Below are 7,500 nucleotides of genomic sequence, written 5' to 3'. Positions count from 1 at the left end.
GAAGGGAAGGAGGGTAGGAGGGAGGGAAGGGGAGGGAGAGGGAGGAGAGGGAAGGGGGGTAGGGGGAGGGGAAGGGGAAGGGGGTAGGGAGGAGGGAGGGAAGGTGGAGAAAGAGGAGGGAGGAGAGAAGGGGTGGGGAGGAGAGGGAAGGGAGAGGGGTTGAAGGTATGAAGGGAAGGGAGATGAGAAAGTGAGGTAGGGCGGGGAGGGAAGGGAGGAAAGTGAGGGAAGGTAGGAAGGGAAGGGAGGTGTTCAGTATACGGTTAAAAACTACTTAATTCCCTCTAGCTCAAAGGAATGTTGTGCTGGATGTCAGCGAGTGATATTTACCGCCCGATATTTACGTCACCATGGTGCTTATGCCCTTTAAAACTATGTAAACAACAGCGAGTTTTTTAGTTTTCCAGGATGATCTATACTCGTTTGGTTTTTATATCTAGGATGGTCTAAGCGACGCCTAGTCTTTTTTATTCCAGGATGATCTAGACGTGTTTTATTTTATTCCAGGACGATTTAGACTTGTTTTGTTTACTCCAGGACGATCTAGACACTTATATTTTAATTCCAGGACGATCTAGACTCGTTCTTTTTAATCTAGGATGGTGTAAGCAACGACAGTGTTTATATCTAAGAGGAGCTGCGCAGAATGTTGTTACACCACACAGGCGAAAAGGCGCGAGTCATTGTGGTTACTGAGAGAGAGAGAGAGAGAGAGAGAGAGAGACATACAGAGAGACAGACACAGAGACAAGACAACCTAGAAGGACAATTAACAACAATGAGATAATTGGTTGACCTCCAGTTGTAATGAACAAGGTCAAATGGTTAATAACATCGTCCCAGGAATCACCACAATAACAGACCATAACAAGGTTGATTACGACCCTTATGAGGTTATTACGAGAAACGGCCATTACAATCCCAGATGCGTATACACGAGATAATGTTGCTATGTGTTAGGTTAGGTTATGTTAGAGTTGGATTAAGTTATGTTAGGTTAGATTAGTTTAAGTTAGTGTCAGGTTAGGTTATGTTAGGTTAAATAAGGTTAGGTTAGCATTAGAGTAGTCAGTCAACAGGTGGAATAAGCTGGGGTGCTTATCTTGAGGTGATCCTTTAAGTGAGTCGGTCAGATACCTTTTTACATCACCAGTTAAGAGGAAAATATAACGAGACGAAACCTTGAGAATATGTGAATTATTTTAAGTAAGATTTTTTAATTTAGGAGAGCGATAAGTTCAACCTCCCACCCACAACACTCCCTCCACCCACCCTCCCCCAGTTACCTTCCCCGCCCATCTTCAATCAAAGTTTACAGACTGGACAACACCCACTCTCCACTTTACCAACCTTGCTTCACTTACCCTCCCCCCCCACCCATCATACCCTTCGCCCACCTTCTGCACTATATAATCACGTGGAGGCAACACCCAACTGGCACTCACTTACTAGCACGAGAGGTTCTTGCTAGTATCCAAAAACTTGTCTCACTCCCTCCCTCACTCCTTCCCTCACTCCCTCCCTCACTCCCTTCCTCACTCCCTCTCCTCCCTCACGCCCATCTCAGATCTGTGATGTTTTTTGGGTGTCGTAATGTCAGGACTCAACAAGGCAATGGGCGTTGGTGGGATGGCTGGTGGTGGGCGGTGTACAGTGGGTGGAGGGTTGTGGGCGGTGTACAGTGGTGGAGGTTGTGGGCGGTGTTCAGTGGGTGGAGGGTTGTGGGCGGTGTACAGTGGGTGGAGGGTTGTGGGTGGCAGGTTGTGGGTGGGACACAGTGAATAGACGATAGTGTTGAATACATATAACACACTTGTATAAATCCATCACTAATTACACCTCTACACACCTGTTCCCATCCCTATAACCTCACCTGTAACTACCTATAATTACACCCATACCTGTACACACACACCTGCATCTACGTCCCTATAATTTGTATCAACACTAGACCTTGTTATTGAAGGCATGGTGTATAATTAATCCTCAGGTTCCCCTTAAGTTATAAATAGTGAGGGCCAGTAATATCCTATTCATGAATCGAGTCTTATATGATGGTGGTAGGGATGGTGGTAGGTGGTGGTAGGGATGGTGGTAGGGATGGTGGTAGGTGGTGGTAGGGATGGTGGTAGTTAGTGGGGGTAGGGTTGGTGGTATTGTTAGATGGTGTTAGTGGTAGTTGGTTGTGATGGTGGTAGTAGTGGTAGGAATGGTGGTAGGTGGTGGTGGTATGTTTTCTGGGTAGGTAATGGCAGGGTTGAGAAGGCTTGGTGACGAGGCCTTGGGAGGAGGAGAAGAGGAAGAAGAAGAGGAGGAGGAGGAGGAGGAGGAGGGGGAGGAGGAGGAGGAGGAGGAGCATAGACTAGTGATCACTGAGAGAGAGAGAGAGAGAGAGAGAGACCCACCCACCCACCCTACCCTCCCTCCCCCAAACAGATGCCCCCCCCCCCCAAATAAACGCTCCCCCACACCCACCTAATCAAAAACAGACCCCCACCATTGTGTAGCAGGTAAGGCAGTGTACACCTGTAAAGGGGAGGTGGGGAGGGGGGTGGGGATGGGAGGGCTAATTACACCTCCATGATAAAAGGCTTCAGGTCGTATTCTTAAGATCTCTTGCGTGAAATCGTGACTTTGGATCCTCCCACACCTGTGTTACCTTTGAGGTGTGTGTGTGTGTGTGTGTGTGTGTGTGTGTGTGTGTCTGTGTGTGTGTCTGTGTGTGTGTTAAATTTAGCTTTAGTGGATGGATTCTCAAGGTTCGTAGATATAATTAAAATAGCTTCTCGAAAAAAGTTCTTACGTGAAATTTTCTCAGCTTTTCCTACTGTAACAACCTACCCTGACTCACTTCACCTACGAGATAATTAGTTCCACCTTAAGACGCAACACCTGAGGCATATAGGGACCTAGAGCAATACTTAATAGGGACGGTGAGGGGGTGATAAGAGTAATTAATGGATCCTTTTATATTGTTTCATTTGTTGGTTGTTTATCGAGACGGTGGGGTGGGTGGAGTGTGGGTGGAGACGGTGGGGTGGGTGGAGTGTGGGTGGAGACGGTGGTGGGTGGAGTGTGGGTGGAGACGGTGGGGTGGGTGGAGTGTGGGTGGAGACGGTGGGGTGGGTGGGTGTGGGTGGAGACGGTGGGGTGGGTGGGTGTGGGTGGGACGGTGGGGTGGGTGGGTGTGGGTGGAGACGGTGGGGGTGGGTGTGGGTGGAGGTGGGGTGGTGGGTGGAGGTGGAGATGTGGTGGGGTGGGACGTGACACTGTGGGAGGTGGGGTTTGTTTGGAGTTGAGTGTGTGGGGTGGTGTGGGATGTGGGAATACCTTCATGCTCACTGTAGTAGACACACACACACACACACACACACACACACACACACACACACACACACACACACACACACACAGGTCACCTAAAACAGGATCGTGTCAACTGGACCTTTCAATGTAACCACTTAAGTGAAGACTGACTGGCGCCACTTGACTGGGATGACTCGTTTTGACTCACCCTGACTTATAGTGACTCCTACCGACTTACCCTTACTCATGTTGCCTCACACTGACCCATACTGACTCACACTCACATTGACTCACGCTAACTCACAATGCCTCAGTTTAACTCATATTGAGAGAGAGTGTTATGTAAGAAGACACTGGATTGATTTTCGTGACCGGTCCGGGAGGTGAGGGGTGAGGAGGATCAGCTGGTAGTGAGGGGTGGTAGGGAGGGAGTGGGTAGGGAGGTGGAGGGAGGTTAGGGGAGGCTGGTAGGAACGTGTAGAGTATTACTAGTAGTTGTGGTTGATGGAACAATGACGATCATGATAAGATAAATTTACAGCAAAGATGAAATTTTCTCTCTCCTCTCCTCTCTCTCTCTCTCTCTCTCTCTCTCTCTCTCTCTCTCTCATTTTCAATATATAAATTTATATTGACATGAAACCAAACCAAACCAAACCTAACCTAACTCACTAACTCTTGTCTTTAAAGAAAATATCCCCTACCTAAAAAAAAACACCTGTAATTACCAATGGTTCGTACCTGTCCAAACAATTACCAGGTGAGATTACACAAAAGGTCTAGCCAGATTTACCGTGACGGTGACCATGGCAACTGGACACTCTCTCACAATTGAGGACCAGCAGTGTCGTGTGGGAGGATGTGTGTGTGGGGGGTGTGGTGGAATGTGTGTGTGAGGAAGGCTGTTGGGAGTAGGTTATATGTGGGGTGGATTTGGATGTTGTGTAGGGAGGAGGAGGGTGTGTGGAGGGTGGGTGTGTGTGTGTGGGGGTAGATTTAGGTGTGTGTGTGTGTGTGTGTGTGTGTGTATCTGTGTATGTGTGTGTGTGTTTAATACGTCAACAAGCCAACCACACCATCCGGCCCCCAGATGGTGTAAGGAGTGTCAACATACACCGCCAGATGGTCGTGGGTCAGGTGGAGCCCAAATAGAGAGGGACCCACATTCCCCTACGGGACGCCAGTGACTTTCTTAGACTTTTTTCAGGGAGTGGACCAAACCTCCCGAGGCCCCCACCACACCATACAGCTAGGGGGGGGGTGTAAAAGAGGAAGAGGAGGATGGAAGAATGGAAGGAGGGAGAAGAAGCAGGAGGAGAAGAGGATGGGAGGAGGCGGAGGATGGTGAGTGTGTGAGTAATAAAGCGATGGAAGTAGGAAGGAAGGAAGGAAGGAAGGAAGGAAGGAAGAGGAAGGAAGGAAGGAAGGAAGGAAGGAGAAGTAGGAGGAGAAGATGGAAGGAAGCGGAGGATGATGGAGTGTAGGTAAAAAAGCGATGGAAGTAGGAAGGAAGGAAGGAAGGAAGGAGAAGAGGAGGAGAAGGAGTGTGTTTACAGACCATAGTTAAGATTCAGGGGAGGAAGACCACCTCAGCCAACCTACCGTCACACCTACGTCTCCTGACTCATAATCAACACCTGCCCACTCACCTGTCGGCCTGGGTGGGTGGGGTGGGTTGGGTGGGGTGGGCAGGGAAGGTGGGTGAAAGGGAGAACCGCTCGGTACACCTTTTGAGTAAGTGAGAAGGAGTGAGTGAGTGGGAGTAGAGGAGTGAGAGGGAGTGTGTAGAGGTGAAAAGCCCCTGGACTGGAGACGCCACGAGTACACACACACACACACACACAGTCACTCTTTCTCACATACATACACAGTCACTCTCTCTCTTCTCTCTGTCTCTATCTCTCTCTCTCTTTTCTCTTTTTACACACACACACGAGCGAGCGGGGAGTGATTGAATTATGAAACACTCAGACGTGCTTCGATTACAAACAACCACACAATAGCAACATGATTTGCTACTCTTAAGAAAAATATCGACTGGACACAATGAGGAAACGATTGGATGTCGGAAGAAGTGAGGAAAGATTAGGTGACAATAGAAACACGATTAGAGCCCCCAAGAAGGCAGAGTGAGTGAATGAATGGCGAATCACCCGACATAAGAACGATTGGCAACATCTGATTAGATTTGATTCGTAAACTTAATCCTCATAAAACGATTACATGATTCGCCAATATAAAATTGACCATTAGTTATGACAGGAAGTGACTGGTTACCGGAAGGGGAGGGGGGTTGATAAGACCAGGCGGGCGCTGAGAGGAGGGCGCTGAGAGGAGGAGGGCGCTGAGGAGGGCGCTGAGGAGGAGGGCGCTGAGAGGAAGGGCGCTGAGAGTAGGAGGAGCGGTGAAAGGAAGGGGGGTGCTGAGCTTGCTGTAGAACCCATAAGTCCAATCAGCAAAAAATTGCTGATTATGATGGAACAGCCAATAGGGTGCCTGTATGTGATTAGGGAGAGAGGGAGGGTGGGTGAGAGGGAGGGTGGGTGAGGAGGGAGGGTGGGTGGGAGGGAGGGTGGGTGAGAGGGAGGGTGGGTGAGAGGGAGGGAGAGAGAGAGAGAGAGGGTGAGAAAAGGAGGAGGGGAGAGAAACTGAGAAAAAGACAGATTTAAACTAATTAAAAGAGACAGATGGACAAACAGAGAGAGAGAGAGATCAACAACAACAAGGTGTGGGTAAAGGATCACCTGCAGATTAATGAGTCTCGGACCCTCACAGGTGTTAGAAGCTCCTGCGTCCGTACCACAACACAGTCCGTCCGTTACCCCCCTGCAATTGTATACGTACTCCCCCTTAACATACCCCAGTACCCCCTGAAACGGCTTTCATACCTCCTGAAAGTGTGTAAGTACCCCCTTAAAATGCATTAGTCGCCCTAAAAGCGTGTAGGTACCCCTGAAAATGCACCCATACCGCCTGAGTGCATTCGTCCCCTGAAAGTGAAGTTCGTACCCTGAAAGTGCGTTCATACCCCTGAAAGTGCGTTCGCACCCCTGAAAGTGCGTTCATGCCTGAAAGTTCGTTCCTTACCCCCTGAAAGTGCGTTCGTACCCCTGAAAGTGCGTTCATGCCCAAAGGCGTTCAACACCCCCGAAAGTGCGTTCGTACCCCTGAAAGTGCGTTCATACCCCCTGAAAGTGCCATACCCCTGAAAGTGCGTTCATACCTGTGTAAATCTGTGTCATTGATTCACACTCCAGAAAATTTAGTCATAGTTCCCAGAAAGATTGTTCCCGCCTTTTGTTTGTTTACTTTTGTTTGTTGTCGTTGTTTATGGCTGGTTGACGTGTATGTTTTGTGAGAGGGAGGGAGTGTTGGTGAGGAGGAGTGTTGGTGAGGAGGGTGTTGGTGGAGGGAAGGAGTGTTGGTGAGAGGAGAGTGTTGGTGAGAGGAGGTGTTGGTGAGAGGAAGGAGTGTTGGTGATAAGGCGACAAGTAGGTTTATGTGTCCCCGGATGTGAGAGGAGGGTGAGAGGAAGAGAGAGGGAGGGAGGGAGGAGAGAGAGAGAGGAGGGAGAGTGACCCTAATTGCTCTCTCTCTCTCTCTCTCTTTCTCTCACTCTGTCCCTCAATAACCAAGTGTTTGTTTGTTTGTTTGCAGGTTGGTGTTTATGTTTGTGTTTGTGGACCAGGAGATGAGATACGTTGTGAGTACAGTGTTTACACCTGTTTGTTCTTGTTTGTGTTATTGTTTATTGTTTGTTCCTCGTGTTTATTGTTTACTTACTGTGTTTGTGTTGTTTATGGTGTGTTTGTTTCTGTTGTTTACTGTTTGTTTGTTTGTGAAGCAATAGCTGGTTTAACCCGGCCATAAAACACGTAAATAAACACAGTATTTTAAACCTTCCAGACGGGTTAGGTTAGGTTAGGGGACGGTAGGGTTAGGTTAGGGGACGGTAGGGTTAGGTTAGGATAGGGGACGGTGGGTTGGGAGGACGGTAGGGTTAGGAGACGGATTAGGTTAGGATAGGGACGGTAGGGTTAGGAGACGGTAGGGTTAGGGAGGGACGGTAGGGGTTGAGGACGGTAGGGTTAGGATAGGGACGGTAGGGTTAGGAGGGACGGTAGGGTTAGGGAGGGACGATAGGGTTAGGGAGGGACGGTAGGGTTAGGATGGGGACTGTAGGGTTAGGAGGGA

The 7,500-nt window shown here is 49.0% G+C and overlaps 1 protein-coding gene across 6 annotated transcripts in view; it reads left to right on the top strand.

Annotated features, from left to right (window-relative positions):
* Positions 1–7,500, top strand: part of LOC121869604 (echinoderm microtubule-associated protein-like 2) — a 76,719-nt gene that overhangs the window by 22,223 nt on the left and 46,996 nt on the right. Inside the window, exon 1 of one of the 6 annotated variants that reach the window (XM_042371060.1) lies at positions 6,950–7,009. The exons of the other annotated variants lie outside the window; for them this stretch is intronic. The gene's annotated coding sequence lies outside the window, so the exon portion shown is untranslated. Of the gene's footprint in view, positions 1–6,949; positions 7,010–7,500 lie in introns of those variants that run through there. 6 annotated transcript variants of the gene reach the window in all.

The sequence above is a fragment of the Homarus americanus genome, unplaced genomic scaffold (genome assembly GCF_018991925.1).
Source record: "Homarus americanus isolate GMGI-L3 unplaced genomic scaffold, GMGI_Hamer_2.0 scaffold23578, whole genome shotgun sequence".
Classification (NCBI taxonomy): domain Eukaryota; kingdom Metazoa; phylum Arthropoda; class Malacostraca; order Decapoda; family Nephropidae; genus Homarus; species Homarus americanus.
The sequence above is the reverse complement of the archived record's forward strand: the minus strand, read 5'-3'. Positions and strand labels throughout refer to the sequence as shown.